Source organism: Epargyreus clarus, unplaced genomic scaffold, assembly GCF_041222505.1.
Source record: "Epargyreus clarus isolate Ecla_fem2 unplaced genomic scaffold, WU_Ecla_fem_2.2 ptg000015l, whole genome shotgun sequence".
NCBI lineage: Eukaryota > Metazoa > Arthropoda > Insecta > Lepidoptera > Hesperiidae > Epargyreus > Epargyreus clarus.
In genome coordinates, this window is record NW_027332223.1 from 4,614,933 (window position 1) to 4,636,082 (window position 21,150).

The 21,150-nt window shown below is 35.4% G+C and overlaps 1 long non-coding RNA gene across 1 annotated transcript in view; it reads left to right on the top strand.

Moving 5' to 3' along the window:
* The window catches only part of LOC140748355 (uncharacterized), a 364,249-nt gene that overhangs the window by 131,584 nt on the left and 211,515 nt on the right, over nt 1-21,150 (top strand). The window contains exon 2 of the long non-coding RNA XR_012102943.1: nt 1,103-1,147. This is a non-coding gene — a long non-coding RNA (uncharacterized LOC140748355). The remainder of the gene's footprint in view (nt 1-1,102; nt 1,148-21,150) is intronic.

Below are 21,150 nucleotides of genomic sequence, written 5' to 3' on the forward strand. Positions count from 1 at the left end.
CTTTAATATTATTTTGTAGGAGATTTTAATTATGCCGCGATATTGCCTCGTAGTGCCGATGAAAATTATTTTAGAGCTAATTAATTTTGTTTTGAATAGCTTAGGAAGCATCGGCTCGCTATGGCAACAAATTTTACATAATACGCTCAAATATTAATAACGACAAATACGCGCTGGTTGGTACCTGCCTATAGATTTATTATTTTTATTTGTAAGCGTATTATATTTAGTTTAATTAACACCGTTACTACAACTATATTCCAAAGTGTTGAGAAGTTTCCAGAATGGTCGTTTGTACATACCTACTTATGGAAGCAACGGAGACAGTTGTTTAGATAGTGACATAAAAAATCTAATACGAAGAATTACTAATTTGTTATCATATTCGGGTAGCAAACTCAGAATGACCACATTCAGATATAGGTTATTTGGTTAAGATGTAACGTGGAGGACTAAGTACCGACGCTCCAGGTCTTCCTCAGTTGTGAGAAAAGATCTGCGTCCACCAGTGGAAATTAATAATGGTTTAAGCCTATTACAGGTTTAATTAAACTTTTAATATAAATCGGATGATCTTACCCCTTTCCATACATATAAAACTGTAAAACAACCTGCTTGTTCAATTTAAAAATAAAAACACGGAGAGTTTTATTTAGGAACGTTTCCATTGAAGAGCAATTACCAATATTACTTAGTAGTGCTTTGAACGCCAGATGGCGTTGGGGTGATCATTTAAAAATCACTGCACATTGTTCGGAGCGCAACTAATTGCGGGGAAAGTGGGGTCGAATGGACTCCCGGACTAAATCATTTCCTAATAGAAACTTGGTTCCTACTCAGTACCAAGCGCTTTGATTTTTTGTTTTGATTGCAATGTTTGTAGGTACTTTGTGTTAATGGAATTGAGGAATGATGCTCGTTTTTGTAGAGGATAATAAAATTAAAAACATTAAGAGTAAAACATATTCTAGGAAATTGTATCGTTTATTAAATTAACAATTTATTTAGTTATTTAATCAAAATCATTAAAAACATAGCTAAAGTTAATGACATTCCATCTCTTTATATCATTATTTTAATTTTGTACCTTATATTGTTTCAGATTGGATTGGATTTTTTACCACTAAGAGGATGCTGATGATATAATGTAAGTTAGAAAGATATTTATTAAAATTATTTTCCAAATGTAAGTAACTATATACAAAACAAGTTCTTTATAACATAGTTGATATACATAAGTATGTTATGCATCTAAAATAAGTGCAACAAAAATGTTGTAAAACATTATTTTGTAACACACACAAAACACACAAGAGCACGCACATATATAGGCTTACGATACAAAAACTTATACACCATACGATAGCACTAATTATCCTTAATGTATAAGAAAATATTATAGAGCTTACCACTATTGATTTGCTTATTAGAATAAATAAGTAAAATAAGTAAGTATTAATGTTCATGTATATAACATATTTGATTATGCCTATTTAATTCGAGCATCGGAGAGCACAGTTAGTGCCGCCCGTAACGCTTGAATGCGCGCAGTCGACAATTGAATCATGTCCTATTTCCTGTGAATCACATTCATTTCCTTTTTACTCGCTGCTCATTTGTCAATATGTTGCAGCTAGATACCAAAACGTAGCGAATCGTGAACGACCTGGGTACTTCACGACAAGCACGAGTTTTGAAGTAAATTATATTTTTTAAGTAATTGAATTCATCTGCAAAGAAAATGTTTAATTTGATTTTTAACTTACATTCGATATATTATTCATTTTAACTCGTATTTTATTATATTTTTTGCGTTGTCATGATACGTTATATGTATAATAATGTATATGTATAAGTGTTGCTATATTCTGTTACGATCCTTGTAAATGAGTTACTTCAGATATTCAGGACCTTATTAACCGTTTATTATCAGGTGATATCACCTGTAATTTATTTATTGTAGCAGCTTAATGAAACTATTGTGATTAAAGGATGTGCTCAGATACAAATACTATGAGTTGTAAGAAACGGGAGTGCTGAGATCAACCTCAAGTACAATCCTTAGCATTGGGGATTTGGTATATATATCCATGAGCAGCGGTGTGTTATGCCCATTTGCAACTTTTAACATTAAGAAAATAATAAAGTAAACTCAGACCTTTCACAAAGATCTGAAATAGTCTGCTAGACTGCGACAAGCATATTTTCGGTGTCACGGATTTCTTTTAATTCGTCTATTGGTTTTAATAACGCGGAGTGCACTCGAACTCGAATTGATCTGAACCTTTTGTTCGCCTGTTTTGAATTCTATATAAGTACGAGAGGTAGGAGGATTATTGGTAACTAATAGATGTATTGTTAAGCTAATTTGATTTCCCAGCGTAGTATGATATGCTTTTAGTTTGCATTGATACTTTGCAAAAATATAAGTTTAAGCTGTTTGTTTATTAAATTCTGCGTTTCTCTGGAAGAGTGTGGATGTCGTCTAGCTTACAAATGAGATGATCATCGTTGCTGACGGGCGTGGCTACGAATCTGTGATCAGTTTCAGCGGGAACCCCTGTTCTATGTATATGGAAATGGTTACAGATGCCCAGGTGCGATATTAAACACTTACCACCAAGTTTACTGCAACATTGTTCCCTGATTCAATCTTATGAAACTAATTTTTATTCATCTTTAATATATATGCCACCTTACACTATTGCTAGTAGTTTCATAGGAGTTAATTTTTGATGTAATGCTTCAGCCTTCCAGGAATTGATAAATAATGTTTAATTGCATGTAATTTCGGGGAATCATAGGTTCATATACCTACTTATTCAGACCCAGTTTTTATGATACTGTTTTATACTGATTCCTACACTTCTCTGATTATGGATACTTAAACGTGCTTATTGTACGAGATATTAATAATAAGGCCGCCAAGTATTTGTTTCTTAACTACATTGTATAGAGGGTTAAGATTGCTCATAAAACCTGTTATTGTTAAGCTCACAGACGTTCAGACATTAAAAGATTTAAAAGTCCAATAAATGTAACATTGTTAGCCTTTAATATGTTCTTTAGTTTATAAATAGGTTATATTGGCAATCATTTGGGTGGTAATAAGTTTAAGACGGCGATGAGAGGCTTTTACGCGAGTTTTCTAAAAAATAAACATGAAAACAGGTTGACTCACACAAACTTTAGTCAACTTTGGTCAAAACGAGATTGCCGGTTACCTGATTTATAATCTACGAGCTTTTGCCCGCGGCTTCGCTCGCGTTACGAAGTAATATTTTCATCCCCTATTTTATCCCCTTCGGGGTAGAATTGATCAAAATCCTTTCTTAGCGGATGCCTACGTCATAAAATCTATCTGCATGCCAAATTTCAGCCCGATCCGTCCAGTTGTTTGGGCTGTGCGTTGATAGATCACTATGTCAGTCAGTCACTTTGAGTTATATTTAGATTATTCATTCTATTTTTATCAAAAGTGCCGAAACGTAAAGATTCAATAAATACAATCGAAAAGCTTGTTTGTAATATTATAAGAACTGTCATCTTATAAGCTAATTGTACCTCCAATATGACATTTGCTTTCATTTGTTTTTGTGATTGTCTACATGAGCTGCCATCAGCTGGAAATTGACGCACTTTCTATGTTTTATGTCAAGTTATTTAGTTTTTTTAAACTAAAAAAATATTTTGTTACCGCGTAAAAAATAAGAAGCGACTGTACTTTGGGACTTTGTACTTTGGGAAGCTGTAGCATACGGTTTTACCTAACAATATTTTTATATGCCTGCACACACCCTAAAAACGTTGCATTAAACAATATTTGGACATTTTGACTTATCGTTCCACTCGGCGGAACAATAACCTCTAACCCTGGACCCTACGCGTGCATCTCAAGATTATCTGAGTAGTGAGAAATTTCCACTTTGCTTCCGCGCCATCGCCCGAATGCTTTTTTAGCCAAAAAGCTTTATCACTTCCGTGGGGACGGGATTTCGGACACTGCATGGAAGTATAGATACTGGAAGTGATTTGGTTTATAAACGTAATTTTAGTAACAACTCAGATAAAAACATTTGCATGTTTAAGTGAATAAATAATTTTTCGTACTTTTCGTTCTTTAGTTCAATAGTATTCGTTTTTTATAATTTTAGTTTTGAGTAATATGAAGGTATTGTATTTGTTAGAAGTCCGTAATTTATATAAGTTAATAATAAGTTAGGTTTGAAGGGTTCTATTAACATAAACCTTCCCGACAATAGCATTAGTACTCGTATATCGAAATAATATCAAGCAAATAAAATATCGAAAAACATGTTACTAGGATTCTATGTGTCATTAAAACTATGGATGCATACCAATTTGAACACAAAAGTAACCGTAACCCAGAATATAATCCATATTAACTCCATTTAGATGTCAAGGTGACCGGGAATCGAACCCGACCGATCCTATGGTGACTGTTCCACGCAGGCCATTAAACAAAATGAAGCCCATTCCAGTATCTTTACACAAACATCGGCGCCGTAGTGGGCAGCACAGCAGAATGCAGGCAGTGGATCACTTTTATAGCCGGACGCCGTAAAATAAATGTCGCGGTCCATCGCTGCCCCGACTGCCCCGCATTAGGTAGTAAACATCGAGATGTGGACTGATAGGACGAGTAACGGATATCACCACTATGTAGTAGAGTCATTTGTAGACAAGAAGATATCTGACGTCACAACTGATGACGACAATCTTCAAAAATGGTTACCAGTTGATTTAGGTACATAAGAGGGGACCATCTGAGTCCTTAGATATGTCAACTCATATATAAAAGGCTTCTGGTAGGACTTCTGTTCTATTTACATGAAGTTGGTTATAGATGTCCATAGGATACAGTGACCACTTATCATCAGGAGGACTGCGTGCCTTTTCTACTTTTACCTTTAAAAATGCCCAAAAAAACAGTACTTAACCGAATTCATAAAAGGAAGTTCTGTATTTTTGTTGAATATTTAATACCCAATTTGAGTAATTAATATCCTTATGAAACATGACCTATAATAATATTGTAATTTACAACATTTCATTGACTTCACCAAAGAAATAATAGAGGTCTGAACAAGTGGCCATGTTCTGCTAATATGTAGTGTAATAATGGTTAGAATTGGATACTCAATACTATTGGACAATGACAACAACATTGTTTTAACTGATAGGTTTCATTGTATAAAGTTGGAAGTCAATTGAAATTATTTTATAATAAAAAGTAATCCCATTTGAAAATGAAGCCCTATTAAAAATAAAAAATGAAGTTGGTCGGTCCTTTAAAGTAGATTTACATTCAAACTAAAACGTAGATGCCTATAGTTTGAAGGTGGTAGAACCTTTTGTGGTTCGATTCCGGCACACCTATTTCTGCCTATTAACAGTAAGCACTGTTGTGTTTTGGTTTGAAGGGTGTGGTAGGGGAGACATTATTTCCGAGGCGTTCCAGCTTAGTCCTCAGGGACAGCGGCACATCTGGTCGACTTCAGGCAGGAATATTTAATCTTATCTGGGGTTGATTACAGTTGTCCATGGGCGGCAGTAGCCACTTACCAACAGGTGGACTGCATGTTCGTCTGCTACTCCTATAATATAAAAAAACGAATGCAGTACGGGGCCTCCTGGAACTTAATTCTTAAACTTTATTAAAAAATTTGAAAATTCCAACAGTTTTGAACAAAAAAGAATAATTTCGAACGTGGTAGAGCCAGTATGGACTGACCGGGGAGGAACCACCGCCACACACATTTCTAGCGTGAAACAGTTGCGTGTCGATGGAAGGGTTACCGGCTGAGTTACATGAGATGACCAATGACCATGTTAGTCCTAAGAAGTGGCAATGCAGCAGCATCAGGTAAACATGTTCTATATGGAGTTTGTTACAGATGTTCATGACCTTCAGTGACCATTTACAATAAGGTGAACGGAAAGCTCGTTTGCAATTCCAATATTATAAAAAAAAACTCATCATTATCATTGATTTATGTATATTAATTTCCATACGTGTTAGCTACCTTTCTACCTATGTTTTACCTATGTTATATGTATAGACATCGGGGTGGCTGTGGTAGCTCCCGAATATAACCACGTTGGGTTTACCATGTTACAATTATTATTAAAACTTCCCCAAGCATCGTATTCACGGCCAATTAAAGTAACTCACTAGGTAAGTCTATAGCTTCTATAGTCTCTAGTAATCCTATATTTATGTCTAACGCAGCAACGTTCCCGAAGGCATAAATACGGTTCCTTATCACAGTTATTTACGCGGCGGCCGGCGTTCCGATCGCAATATATTGTCGATTTCCGGCCACCACTGGCGAGTAATACGCTTCCGGAACGCCCCGTGTGCCGCCCTTCGGTTGCGTTGTGCGTAGTCCGGCAAATTAGAACAGCATGTATCTTATCTTACTTACTCAATGTATGTTATATGTAGTAAGTTTATTTAAATTAGTATACGTTTTAAGTATTTTAGTGGATTATGTGAAATTTGTCGCATTACGATTTATTTAGATGTACAGTCAGAGAGCGTACCAGTCGCGTGTTAGGGCAGAATATTAAATAGAAAAATATGACTTTGTCTGCCACGGTCCGAGTCTTACATGTTCAATGCTTTTTCAATATATTCAATATGTTATTATATATATTCAATATTATATATATTCAATCATGTTCAATATATATGTGAAGTTAATTTTAGTGACGCTTGAACAAGTTTTGTTTGTATATCTGTAACACGAGTACTTTTATAAGCCGAAAGCTAGTAGTAAACAAAAATATATATTGTATCATTATTGTAATTTATTTATTTCTCTATAAAAATGTTGAGCAACTCAAGTTCAACGTAGTATTTTGGTCTTTACAGCTTATTTTTTTTATAGTGTTTTTTTACCATATCATTTTCTTTTTACTATACTCTACTGTCTACTACCTATATATCTAGTGAAACGTAATTTATCGCATAATATATGTGCATATTGCAGTCATTTTTCACCAACATTAAGGTCCACGATGCCGGAACCCTAAATAAATACATGGTACGGTTAATCGACGGTGAACCGGAGGCAATGAGGGTCACTCGCCACATTAGTCGATACTTGACCGAGACAAAATATGAGATGCTGGGGTAAATGTGGGGAATGATCGGAGATGGGTGCAAAGTGATGTAGAGATTCGGTCCAAATTCATTTGAGTAAAGGAGTCTTAATTTAAACGAATTAAAATAAACACTAATTGTATTTAATACATGTGTTATGTAAATGAAAGGCGTTTAGGAAAATGGAGTGTTTTAATAGCGGGTACCGTATGTCAGAAAATTACTTGGTCCAGAAAATAAGATGAACAAGGAAATTATAATAATTTTAATGAATAAGAAATATGAAGTTGTATGTTAACGAATTCGATAATAAAACATGGTTTTATTATCGAATTCGTTAACTATAAAAATGTTTTGCTTGATGTTTTGTAATGATAATGCACCTAATCGATAAAGAAAAAGAACAGAAAGAGTAAAAGATAGTTAGAGAAAAATCGCTTACTTCTACCCTCGAGTTTTCTTTAAAATATGAACAAACACATCAAGTTATATATTGGTGTACACAAGTTTTCAGTACAGTCACCTTCACAAATCTATAGGTATACACTATACAGTTACCTAGACATACATTGAACCCCGGTGTCACTCGGTGCCCCGCACGTCACTGTTTGCGGCTGTGTAATTTCCGTTCTACGATTTATCATTTCTTTAACAAATACCATTTTCTTATCCATTACTTATGTTTAAGTTAGTTTATTAGTCATATCCAATGTATGTACAAGGCTACATTAATATTATTGGAATGTGTTCATTAATTATGAACTGTTAGTTATAGTTATACCTACACAGAAGTAATTTCTTGACAACTTATCAAACATTTTTTCATTATGAATCATACGAGTAACAACTTTATAAGAGCGTAATTATAAGTACGTAAAGTATTACGTACTTATATGTAATAGGGTACCTAGTAAGATACCCTATTACATAGGAGCTACATAATGACTATAATTTTGTTATTAATTTTCTTGTATTTTTAACCGAGTTCAAAAAAGGAGGCTATGTATTCGACCGCTATGTATGTACGAGTATGCATGTTGTACGTATGTAAATTTGTTATGACACTTAAACATATAATGTTATAATTAACCTATTAATAAATGTACAGCCTACAAGTGAAAGAAAATAATATTGATTTTAATCATTATTTCTTTATCTTAAGATGTTATAATTCATGACATAGCATATAGAAATTCAATAAAAAATTTTAAACTTCAGAAATACTTTAAGGACACTTTCCTTCTGCCTACTGTTAAAAGTACTTATAGCTTCAAGTTTCTCGATCTTACCGGCATAATATCACGCGGTGAGACCACACTACATATCTAATAAGCGAAGTAAACTACAATTAGCGAGGGCGGCAGGAGGGCGAGCACGTGCCCTCAAGAACACTCCGCTTCGCCACTGCTGCGGTCACTAATTGCCTTATTGATTGCATGCAACCCCTCTTGTGGTACTGAGAATGTGATGCTAATAGATTTTTTTTCATAACAATATCTTTAAAATGCTGTGAATTAATATTTGCTGTTTTGGTTAAAAACTACGTTTGTTCTAATATTTTTGTAAATCGTAAGTTGCCATCTACTTTGTGGTTAGCCATAATGACATCAATCATATAAATTATATTAGGTGCCTTATACCTATGTATAGTCTGTACCTATGGGTGTGTATAGGGAACCTAATATTTGTGACTATTTTAAGGAAAATGCTCTTTTTACTAGAGGGGCATGTAGTGTAGCGGTTGTTATACCTCCTGAAATCGACAATAGATCAATTGCTGCACCTGAGAAAAGTTACGTGACGTTATCTTTTAATAAGCCAACAGCATAACAATTCTGTTATAAAACAGATGAAAGTGTGTTAGTGAATAGTGATACTTTAAACACTAAGATTTCTACTTCTAAAATTCTATTCATACTATCCAACTAAGTACATACTACAATATAAAACCTTAATATACCTCTGCATATGCTTCAGCATACCTCAACGACATTCGTAACGGTTCATAAACAAAACGTTGAAGCGGCGGTACAGATCACAGTCACACCTACCTTAGGATGATTGATCGCGCGGTGTGATAGCTACAGGCACAAAAACTTGCATCTCAGCCAACCAATCCACTATTAACCTTATATTCCCCGCAACTAGACTCATACATTAATAGTGAGGAACTAGTGTACTAATGACAGGCTTTTAAAAATATACGATACTCGTCACTTCGTAATGGCGTCGATATGTTACCGACATCAATCCGCTATTCTGCTCACGTCTGCGGCGGATCTAATTAATTATGGTAATTAAACAGCCCGATCTGGCTGCCACGGACGTGCTAGCTCGCTGGAAATTTTGAATCCCATATAAATTTGTCTTTGCTCATCTATTAATAGGCACTGTTTTAATTAGGCTGTGTGCGTTAGCCATTCTAATTTTAGTTGTAAAGTGTGAATACAGTTCCGGTAATTTGATTTTTGAAGTGATGTGATGTCGCTTTATTAGATTTTTGATTAGTTAGACTAACTTTGAATTGTACTCTAATAATGGAATCCATTAAATAATAATTCATTTCAACTTTTGTAACTAAAATGTACTCATAAACACTGGAAAATATATAATAAAATGTTTACCTATTTTACACTTAATTCTAAATACAATGTTTATATATCACAGTTTTCGACCGCGATTTAATGCGCTTTGACTAGACCTATGCCTCCATAGGTACTATACCATATCTTGTTAAACAAATTCTATTATTTGTTGTTTGAACGCTACATACAAAAGTATAATTTTCATTTTCTCGTAACTGGCTCTCTCCAAACTCGTCTGTATTAAATACTTTTTAGAAGTTTGCATGGCTTCTTGGTAAGTTAATCCAAGTTCGCAAGGGTTACATAACAATAAATATAATAACCAAGATAAAACCAAGACAAAACGTAAAACGCGTAGATATAGTTAATACACGGATTTGTAGTTAAGTAGTAAGCTGCGTACAGTAACACGGAGATAGGGATGCGATTCCTTTGCGCGTTCTAATGATGTGACGCAAGTGTTGATCGGAGAGGCATAGACTTTATTTTACTGTTTTTTTTTTATTATGTAGGTACTTATTATCAACCCGTTATCTTTACTCACACTATTGGATATCAGTCTTAGTTTAGAATAGAAAGAATACGGTCATGAGAGAGTTTGTAGTCCTCTCACGGTTTTGAGAAACACATTAATAACAATCATATTCTCTTTCATATATTTTTTGCCAAGTTGTCTATATGCCTGCCACAGTGTATTGTTGTGTATTTTTAATTTTAATCTGGTCTGGTCAGTAATTTCGGAAAATATAAAACTGCGCTATTTAGTATCTTAAGATTTCTAAGATTTGAGGTATCTACATTCTACATTATACGTTCCTATCAAATATGATATTTTTGTACACAGGGCAAAACATTGTAGACAAGGGGAATTTTCAATTATACCAACTTATACCAACGAAAACAACCGTAATGTACTACAGGTGCCAGTAACACTATGCTTGAGACTTTCACCCGCTTACCGCTCCCAACTTGTACCGCACAAACACATTCCTGACGAAGAATGATGCTTTCGGCTGCTCGTAGGTAGTGCTTTGTTCGAGTGATTAAGTACCTCAGTCCCTAAGCCCTTCAGCTAATGAGTTGAGTCAGTATTAATCATGACGACCGGACCTGACGGCCGTGGGTGGTTGCTTAATGGTTTTAAACTTGAGATGTTTACGTAAAAAGGTGTGGACGTGAAAGAACAGAGTCCTAAAGATTGAGTAATGATCGCATGTTAAGGTGTGAGATTTTTAATGCACTGTGAAAAGTAACGCTTAAGATGATTCGGTGTCTATATCGCTTGTTTGATTTTAACATTTGGTTTGTATTTAGCAAGAAATAGCTACGAAAATAGGTACATATATGATTTTAGTTGACGTATGTTGTATCTAGTAGTAAATAAATACCTATATCCAAATAGATTCGTACTCTTACTTCGTAAATGAAAATACATTTATTATTCTTATCGTCTTATCGTTTTTTAAATTACTATGGCACGAAATAAAAAAATTACGAGTTTCATTCATGAAATACTCAAACTGGACTGAAATTCTGCTATTGCGTTGGATTTTTATCATGAAGCTTATTATTAATAGCTATAAGTTCATAGTTTATATTGTTTCGTTCATGAATACGATGTTTTATTCTAAAGACGCGAATAGTTAAGACGTATTCGAATACGTCGAGATTTCGAGACGTGTCGCGCATCAAGACCCGCGGATGACTGATCCCGCGCAAACTAATGTTCTTTTTTTAAACCCTTTTTATTTTTTAAAACACAAAAGCCAAGACGCATGAGTTATGCCGACTTGTAGTTTTTACGATACACTCAAGTTGGATTAAATATTTATGCATTTTATTTCTTTTCTTCGTCGCGTTTTACCTACGTGATGGCATGTGACATTAAAATGACATATTGGCTAATTATTCTTAATCCGAATAACTCTTTGAGCGTACACTTTGATGGATACGTCCTGACACATTGTCGCTTTTTCAGATGATCGCTTTGATTCCATTTTTTATTTTCAACTGGGCTTGGCGGCAGAAAAGCAGCTCATTTAATGCAAGGCAATGACTGAAGATGCATTTTATTTATTTTATTACGAATATTGTTTTGGTAATGACATTAAATTCTTTGGAATCACCTAAAATATCTTTAAAAAGTGAGTCTAAGTGCGTGATGGAATTTGAACTGTTTAAGGTGTGTAGGGTTCCGTAGTCAGGAGAAAATATTTTCGGAGAAGTTTTCGGTAGCAAAAACAATTTGTATTGTTGACATTGATACGAAAAAAATATAAGGATTCAATATTTTGCCAGTTGACAATGAACATTGTCATTGAAGTGTAATAAATAACGAGGTTATTTACACTTTATTCACAATTGCCCTTTTAAACTCATACGCATGGTACAAGCAAATACATGTTAGAAATATATTCAAATTTAATTATAGTATTGTTTTAATTAATTATATTGTGTCATTTTCATGATATGTTATTTTTATAAAAATAAGTAATTTATATAGTCAATGGCTGGTATGATTGTATGAGTAAGCATAAAAAAAATAAAAAAGCACGTTGACGTTTGAGTGGTATTTTGCGCGTGAACAATAAAACTAGTAAATTGGATCTAGAAAAAGTTTTGTTTTATTATATATAATATACAAACCAAATGACATGATACACAAAATAAATGACACATTTAAACAAACGTCTCAGGCTACAAGCAGATACTATATTTACGAGACGCAGCGAGGTCTAAATTTCGAAAGCAGTGAGTATATACTGCACATCATTATGATAATAACTGGCGACATTGCCCGTTTAGCTCGCTACGAATGCGTTTATTTTTCGCTGCGACCAAACTCCGCTCGAAACGAGAGGTAGTAGGACTTATGAATCTTCATTTTTTATAAATTATTTTATTCTCATTTCGTTTAAATTCTTTTCATATAGCCCTGCTTGGTATGGGTCTGTCTATAACTGGAGCGTATCTATCTCACTGTTCTAATAAGGATTGCTGGAAGCGGGTACAAGTTAGTGGATGTTTTCAAGTCGTTTAACTCTATTAAGATAGGTCTCCAAAATTTATTGGATAATAAATATCTTCTAGGCATTGCTACCAAATTGTATTGCTGCTTCTATTTCAATGAGAAATTGCATATTATTATTCATTAGGCTCTTCAAAAAAGGTGCAAAAAGAGCTATCCTCCAAAGCCAGCATTGGCGACTGCTTTCCATCAGCTAGCCCGTCGGCCTCATCGTTTATCTATAAATACAAAAAAAAAATCCAAATTATGATTAAAATTTAAATGTGATGTAATTTCGTAAAGTACCAAAATCAACAAGCCTCGTATTTCCACAATAGACAGGTACAAACCATCTCGCCAGTAACCCGGAAATGCCCGCGAATATAGCTCAACGAATGTGAATGGAAATTAAAACGTCAACCGCGAGGCCCGCGGTCACGCGCCGCGGCTTTCATTATCCAAATTATTCCAGAATAGATGTGAACGGTGAATGAGGTATATCTTGTGTAAGAAATGGCATTTTAGGGTTATTTGATACGTGATATGAATTTTAAGATAAAATATTGAGATATTTTTACCGTTGTTCGTAGAAAAGGAAATAATTTTGTAGAGGCTTTCAATACCCAACATTTTATACACTACATGAGTTTGAGATGATGAGATAATTGAAGTACCGGTACAGGTAGGTAATCTTGTTGAATTTAAATCACTATGCAATTTTTGCTTTTTGCATTGATAGCCCAAATTAGAAATTACCATAGAGCTCATTTCAAATCAGACCTCGTGTCGGTGCTTTCATTATCCAAACTATTTCAGAATAGATATGAACAGTGAATGAGGTATATCTTGTGTAAGAAAAGGCATTTTAGGGTTGTTTGATACGTTATATGAATTTTAAGATAAAATATTGAAATATTTCTAATCCATTTTTCGGAGCAATATTAAAAATTGTAGAGGCTTTTATTACCTAAAAATTTTCTAGACTAGATGAGTATGAAAAGGAGATTGTATATTAGTATTCTTATTTTGTACATAAGTAATATAGAGGGTGATAAGTGCTAGAGCAAATATAAGTAATTTTAAATATAAGTAAGTAAATATAAATAAAGTAGCAAAATATGGTAAGTGGCAACTGCAGCCTATGGACACCTATACGCCAGATACGATTAGAATTCTACCTGAGAATACCATAGATGCGTTGCTATCCATGAAAAATAACTTGGAATGTCTTATAATATATTTTCTCATTACCCTTGAAACCAGAAAATGACACAGTTTAATACTGCTGTTATAAGGGAGAAATATGTGATGGTGCCTTATTTTAAGTCGAACAATGAAGAATTCTACTCCTTTTCAATACTTTAATTTTTGTCCGTCTACAGAAAGATATTCGGGTATCTGTTCTATATCTCTGTAAAATTATAATGAATTGATAAGTAATTTATGATTTAAGTATAATTTTGAACAATATTATCATTTGAATGTTAAACAAATTGCCAATTTGTATCATTGCGAAAATCTCTTAATGTAACATTAGTACTATTGATTCGTAATAATCTTACTGACTTAAAAACCTGTGCAACACACACCTTCATAAGGTTACAAATTGATTTATCTCCGGCTTTACAAAGACTTAAACTAAACTCGACATCCTTATAAAACGTTGATAAGTTTGTCACAGAAATACAGTTTGTTGTGTACATGCAACTCTCCTTTGAGAGGCCATTCACCAGTCACTGACCAGGACAAAGCATTGTGAGCAAGATCAATGTCTTGAATACCACGCGTTCAAACCGACCTATGTATTGTACAGGCCACTGTTTCTCAAATGTTAACTCTTTGAACCCCTACTCTAGTTTTAAAACAACGACGAATCTCTTTTAAATTTATTGTCCTATGCTTTATATAAAACCACAATATAATATTTTTTAATCGAACAACTTAGTTGTGTTAAATAAGAAGTACTGTAACGGAGAATAATAGGATGAACAATAGATGTGTATTGATAAATAATGTGATAGGTAGGATTGTATCATGTCGCAAATTAAGTCGACTACAAGAAAAGAAATGCTTTGATTTAATTGCACTTCCACTATCCTTTATAGACATATATGCTTGATTGCGATTGCACTCGTGATATAGTTAAACAACCGTCACTGCGTACATTTTTTTGCGTTCCATTCTACTTACGTTTAACTGGAGTACCCCCAAACGCTTACCCACTTTGAAAAACTCTGTCTATACTATAGACGAGACTGCGCCTCCATAAGCACCAATGTTATGTGCTATAGATTTTGGATGTTCTATTATATAGATATAACCCTTTGAGGCATTGACCATCCGTATTGGCACTTGTGTTGTATAATTAGCGTGGAACGATTAATTAATTGGTATATCGATAGCACTAAGCATATGTGGCGGGAAGTGAACTGCAAAATTAAGCGAGTAATTTTCAAATTACGAGAGGCTATTTATATTAAGTTGTGTTATGTAATAATGTGATTTGCTGGAGTTGATTTCTATGCAATATTACTTTTAATGTGACTAGGTTATTAATCATTTGTGTAGGTATGTACTTGCCTGCCTATGGCTATTTTAATTTTTTTAGGTTTTTTATTTAACATCACTACAATTTTCATAGTATGATAAGGTAAAACTTGGGAATCAATCCACGGAATTACTATCTGTGAAATTTTCGTATACTGATTTGTACTATAAATAAACAAATACTTTTGTATACTTAGGTACTATTTTGGTTAAGCTTAAAAAATAGTTCATATTGTAATTGTGCACTGCTTTCTTATCTTTTTCCGGGTTTATACTTACAGTACCCTGGAGTGGGACAAGTTGGGACTGCTGTAAATGTATAAAGATAAGATAAGTATAGTATTAAAGAAACATAATGATAAGAAGAGTAGTACCTATAGAAAAACTGTATTTAAACATTTTAAGTACACGAGGTGTTAAATGAAAATATCGCGACACGCGAGTACAGAGCAGAGACGAGCAAAGGGCGTTAATTCAACGGAGACACCCAAACAAACGCTTTGTGAGATTCACCTGTTGGCTCAATAGGTCAATGTTACAGCACACAAGGAGTTTAGCGAAAACAGACTTTTGTGGCTGTTGAATAGCACGCAGTACAGGCGCGCCATTGTGCCGCGGACAAAGGAACATATGCGCGATTGAATCGTTCGGATGCGACTTGCGTCTCGATTGAAATTGAGAGTTGCGATGCTCGATGATAAATCGAATAGACCGATGATGAGCGGTGTTGCGAAGGGACGTCCATTTTTTACGTCATTCACGCCGATGATTTATATCAACACGCCTCGCACACGTAAAGTCCCATTTGCGAGCTGATTCAACTTATCATCATTACTGACTGCTGACTCAATCACATCTACCTTTAAAAGTATTTTCATGTTAAAAGTACACTGCAATAATACCTTCACGAAATACCACGAGAACGGATTAGTCCTACGAAAATATCCCACGAGGCAGCGAAATTTTAACGCAAACACACATTTATTGTCGGCCGTATATTATATCAATAAATAAGTACACCGGTACCAATTCAAACATTTACCGAGAAAACACGCTACTGGTTATCCGGACAATAGCCGTGAGGTTCCTTCAAAACCACTTAACATGGGGCTGACAGGTTAGTTCAATCACTATTATACACCCCGGGCCGGCAATTGGAGTTTTATTTTTTGTAGAAAATATGTTTTTCTGGATCAGGGAGTCATATCGGCGCGAGGTTCTCACGGTGGAGTCGATTACGATTCGCATTACGCTTCAATTGATCCCAATTTGTTATGAAATGCAGAAAAAAGTTGCGAAGTTTGAGCGGGTTATTTATAAGGACGAGAGTTTATAAAACGGAACGTGACCAAATGAAAATAGGAGGAAAACTTGTTGGTTACGTAACAGTCGAAAAAACTTTGGGGATAAACGCAAGTGTTACGGAACAGGCGACGTCACCGAGGGCTAATCGATCGAGAACAATGACGTAACGGCGCGGGGCGCACCGGCCGTGTTGCCAGTCCAAATATTTACCCGGCATATGTTTGGTTTCTTTCCTTCGCCTCATATATTTTTACTCAACGGTATAATGGGGCCCGCAGGCGATCTCTCGATTTTGCCGAGATTAATTCCAGCCGCCCCGGGTTGTGTTATGATTCTTACATATTCAATGGCGTATGTTTTTCGGTAAATTATTAACGCCATATTGAATCGTTGATTTGTATTAACTTTATTCCGAAATGGAAATAAACATGAAATTTCAAAACCATTGAAATAAAATATAAAAAAACTTATATACGGTCGAATTGAGTAACTTACTCCTTTTTTGAAGTCGGTTAATGAAACAGACCTAAGTAAAATAAAACAATGTTAAACTATAGGCATTTAATCACTAAATAGGTTTTTTTCAGAACTAGTCCTTGTTGCTGGTTGTAACAAGATACTAAATATTATATATTAATTATTATGTTTAATTAAAATATTATGTGTTTACAACTTATCATCTATTTCAGGGAATACATGTTCTAATTTACAGGCGTTGTAGACATAATTGTGACAGTAATATTCACGTACTAAATTACTTGAATGCGGACGCCATTTTCAATCAACCTAAAACCGTCCACACCAACATATATATATGGTATATTATATACTACGCTGTACTATATAACGTCCTGTAACCCATTTACGTCCCAGTAGGTAGGTACTATGTACGGATGTTACGGGGAAAGGCTTAGTCCTTGTTGCTGTACGTACCTACAGTGGCAAAGACTGTGGTTGAAGTCTACATTGTTGTACACTTGACTTAACATCAGGCTAAACCAAGATTATCTGGCTGCAGTTCCAGGTTCAATCCCCGGTGAGGCAGATATTCAAATTATGATATAGTTCTTGTATTACTGGTTGTTTTGTGTCACATTTTAAATACAATTATTTTAAAATCACATACAGACACTTAATTTTAATATACATACGAATAATTAGCAGGGTTTAATTTAATATAAATTTCATTTTGTTAGCGCATCGTCAAGACCGTTTTAATTCATGATTTCGTTTAAAACGGTATTATATTTCCACGATTTGCTCCCCAAATAAAATGCGAAAGCAAATCAAATAAAATTCCGTAACAAGCACGGTAAAGGGGCTGCACACTTGAATCGAGCGTTTAATGAATTGCATTAATATTGCATTACCGGCAACTAGCCCCTTCCGTAAACAATCATTAGAGAGATGCTGCGCCACTGTTTGCGCGCCGGGATGTATTTGCGAATACAAATTGACATTAAGGTGGCTGCATGTTTTCTTCAAGTCCATTATTTGCTTAGCAAATTATTTTTTAAAAATCCATTCCTTGTATTTAATTACAAAAGGTAGGTATATATAGTCCGCGCCAAACTGCTAGTCCGCTCTGAATATAGAAACGACCCGCGTCGAATAGAAAATTGTAGATATTAGCGGGACAAAGACAGCGCGGGACCTCTCTAGGCACCCGTCCGCTGCTCGCTACCGCCCATGGGTACATAGCTGCGTTAGTATGCCCTTACGTTGCTACGAATATATGCTTGTTATGCGCAACAACTTAGCGGACTAGCAGTTTGGCGCGGACTTTACCTAACTTCTACGCATAATTTTATATCTAAATCCTGAACCACTGGTTTAAGAGTGAGTCTGTCAATTAGTATTATTTAATTAATTAAACAGTCTAATAGGACAAGTTATAAATTGTATTTTTTTTAATCAACTCCCGGTTCGGAACACGTCCTTAACTCAGGAGATCCGGTAAGAAACTCAGTGGGCTCGCCTTTTGTTTGTTTTATAATGTTGTACTTATATCAGTTTATGTAGGCAACCACTAATTACAGGAAATAAGGCAGACAGAGGTAGACAAAGAAGAGAGTAAATTAAAAAGATATATTTAACTTACTTAAAAATGTGTCTTTAAACCTTTTTCATTTACCTACTGATTCAATAAATTTATTAGTATCTACGTTCTTATAAAAAATACTCGTACATTTATATTTTTTAAAGAACATATTATCTAAGCGAAGTTATTTAAAGTTATATTTTAATTTAAGCTCATGTATCTTTGTATTTGCAATGCGTGTTTCACTAAAATACCATGTGCTCTACGGAAAATACGAGAATATTTGATGAAGATAGCTACAAATAACGAGCCAATCACACGTAAATATAACGACGTCGTTAGCACGTAACGTGGGAACGTGCAGTTTATAATTCGTGTTCGTGCAAAGGTATTCAAATATATCCGTTAGTCGTCGGACTGCTGTTGTCTGACCAACTAATGCAGCCGCCGCCACCGGAAAATTGGACATCGACGTCTGCCCAATCACACGCGACACTCCACGCAGATTAGCACGTTCGGCCAGCCACTGCCCAGTTTACTCGTACTGCAAAACCGCCGCACCTCACTAAAATTCACACTCGCCGCCTCGCCCGCTCTCCATTGAACCCTAAATCCGGCGACCGCCAACGCCTTCCGCAGATAAAGCAGAATTGTACACTCGCATTCAGCTCCAGAAAATTGATTTCGTTCACAACGTTGCGAGTGCCTGGACGTTCGGTCCTCTGTCTCCACAAAATTATGTTATTGGACATCCACGAGCATTAGTCTCTCAGAAGCGGAGTGAAAACAGATTTATTGGGAGCGGTAAATCCGAGCCAGCCACCGCCAATGTGATATTTTATCGGCAAAAATTCTAAATCACCGGATTAAATATTCATGCGAGGGAAACGTTATTGACAAGCGGTTTCGATGAAAGGTAAATAGGTGTGTGACCCGACTGCGATTTGAAACTGGGGCTCATTAATCGATTCCACTTTACATTGAAAGGAAGTCGCCGAGCACGTCCGACTTTCGAGCCGAAAAAAATTAACCCGCAGACGTGACGCGCCTAAGTCGACACGGCGTTGCGGAGAGCGTTCCGGGCCATTCAAATCTTTATTTAGCATTCTAAGTATCGTCGGCGGCTTTAATTTTTTAGGCTCACTACAACGCCCATACCGTATTCACATCGCGTTCTCACCACACTTACAGGTATGTACCTAGCTAATGGTGGACTGTGTAGAGTGGCACGACCTTTGTGAATATCATTGACTGGCTTCTAGCGGGAAATAGAACGTTGAGTCCCGCGTTTTAAAGTTTGTATTTCGTTGCTTTGTTGTATGTTTAAGACGTTTGTATACGAGGTCATCTTCGGAGAAGTAGTTTGCATAGTTATGTGCGCGTTTATCTAAGCTATATCGGTCGGTACAGGCGTCGGCGAAGTGGGCTCGGCAGGTCGGCCCGACGTTTACCGGGCTTTATACATCATGTCTGAAACAGCGGATATGTTTTCTGCAAAGCAATACAGCGGTGTTGATAGCATTATATAGGTACATATGTGGAACTAATTGGACCTGCGGAACATGGAATTAAATCTGTCAGACTTTCGTATCGCATAATTATATAATGACCCGATGCTTTAGCAACAATGTGATGACGGAATTACATAAGCTACTTAACTACGTGTATGTATTTACTTTTCTACTTTAAGTATAACTTCTGTAGCCTACTTTTTACATGTACTCGGAAATTCCTTAAGAAATATTCCTATTCAGGTTACAATGGACCACTTTTTATTTTTATATAATTTTATATGTCTTTATACTCGTATGATCTTAAAATTTCTGAAATTTTGTCAAATGTAAATTCGAATTGAAGGGAAATTTAGTTTGTATACTAAAGATTATAGTAGATACAAATAGTATATAGTAGTGGTACTACTAAGTGGTATTAATGGCACTTTGGAAGTAGGACTTAAAATGAGTTTAAGGATTTTTAATATAGGTATTATGGCATTTGTTATGTCCTACTCTATAGTTACCGTCAATAAATATGTCGATTTTTAGTAAAATCAAATACCTATGAACTAAAACATTAGGCCACGTAAGAATATCAACGGGAACCGCATAAAATAGCTCTAATTAACGATTCTAAGGCTCTAACGTTCATTTTTAGCGGGGACGACACCTGAAAAATGCCATTTAGCCGCGTAGTTTTCATGCATCAACAGTGTTTGACATCCAGCGCAAATTACAGTCTCTCGGTTGTATTTACTCCATTACGGGCGAGGCCGCGGCTCGTATCAACTATTTATAGTGTTTGAGGCGGTTCATAAATATGCAGCGGTAGGCGCTCGCCTTGCCGACACCGGCTATTCAGCGCTGAAGGCACGACGCAAGGCTTGAGGGGAGAGCGGGTAGTGGTTACTCCCAACCACCGCACTCAGTGTTTTGAATAGACTTCGCTTTTGACAATGCGTGATGGTGATAGCAGTTAATTAATTTTATATAAAAACGCTGTTACTCATCTTTTGGACGAAATTCCCTAATAAACAACT